Source organism: Carlito syrichta, unplaced genomic scaffold (assembly GCF_000164805.1).
Source record: "Carlito syrichta isolate Samal-C Ts95f unplaced genomic scaffold, Tarsius_syrichta-2.0.1 Scaffold305460, whole genome shotgun sequence".
Taxonomy (NCBI): Eukaryota; Metazoa; Chordata; class Mammalia; order Primates; family Tarsiidae; genus Carlito; species Carlito syrichta.
The window spans coordinates 22,520-23,890 of record NW_007249556.1 but is presented as its reverse complement, the minus strand read 5'-3'; the positions used below and the strand labels follow the sequence as shown (position 1 = coordinate 23,890).

General features: G+C 47.8%; 1 pseudogene; it reads left to right on the top strand.

Moving 5' to 3' along the window:
• Nucleotides 1–203: 203 nt before the first annotated feature.
• Nucleotides 204–902, top strand: LOC103264049 (annotated as a pseudogene).
• The last annotated feature ends 469 nt before the right edge of the window (nucleotides 903–1,371 follow it).

Sequence of the window (1,371 nt, the reverse complement as noted above, 5' to 3'; positions counted from 1 at the left end):
CTGAGCTAATTTTTAAAATTTTTATTGTAGAGATGAGGACTCGTCAAGTTGCCCAGGCTGGTCTCAAACCCCTGGGCTCAGACAATCCTCTTGCCTCCACCTCCCAAAGTGTTGGGATTACAAGGGTGAGTCACTGCACCCACCTATTTCATCATTTGACATTTGAAAAAATATTTTCTCTCTTTTACCAAGGACCCACCAACATGGGCCGCGTTTGAACCAAAACAGCGAAGAAGGCGGCCTGGGTCATCATTGAAAAGTACTAACTGGGCTCAGTGATTCAGCCTGCAATCCCACGCTTTTGGGAGGCTGAGATGAGTGGATTGCCTGAGCCCACGGGTTCAAGACCCACCTGGGCAACTTGGCGAGACCTCATCTCTACAATAAATAAAAAATTAGCAGGGTGTGATAGCGTGTGTCTGTAGTTCCAGCTACTTGGAAGGGCGGAAGGATCGCCAGAGCCCAGCAGGTCGAGGCTGCGGTGGCCGGGAGCGGCTACTGCACTCCAGTCTGGACAACAGAGTGAGACTCCAACTCAAAAAAAAAAAAAAAGAAAAAGAAAAAGAAAAGTACTCCATGCACCTGGGCAACGACTTCCACATGAACAAGCATGTGTGCAAGGAGATCACCATTATTCCCAGCAAGAGGCACTGCAACAAGATAGCTGGCTGTGTCACGCATCTGATGAAGTGGATCCAAAGGGGTCCGGTGAGAAGCATCTCCATCAAGTTGCAGGAGGAGGAGAGAGAAAGGAGGGACAATTATGTTCCGGAGGTCTTAGCCCTGGATCAGGAGATCATTGAAGTAGATCCTGACACCTAGGAAATGCTGAAGCGTTTAGACTTTGGCAGCCTGTCCAACCTGCAGATCACTCAGCCGAGATGAACTTCAAAACGCCATGAGGAGCTGTTTGAGTCTTTCGGTGATGCCGTAATATTTTCAATAAACCTGGGACCAAAAAGAAAAAGAAAAAAAAATTTCTAATTAAATAGGACAAATCCTGTTATGTTTAAAACAGAGAGGGAGGATAGGCTTGATAGGAATGTTGTAGTATTTGAGATACAGCACATTGTTCAATGAACCACAATTGGACTGGTAGGTGCATGACCAATGTAGGAAACAGCCACATTGACTTTATTTATTTATTTTTTGAGTTGGAGTCTCACTCTGCTGCCCAGACTGGACTGCAGTGGCCACTCCCGGCCACTGCAGCCTCGACTTGCTGGGCTCCGGTGATCCTTCCGCCTCAGCCTTCCAAGTAGCCGGAATACAGGCATGCACTACCACGCCCGGCTGATTTTTTGATTTATTGTAGAGATGAGGTCTCACCAAGTTGCCTAGGCGGGTCTCGAACCCGCGGGCTCAGGCAAT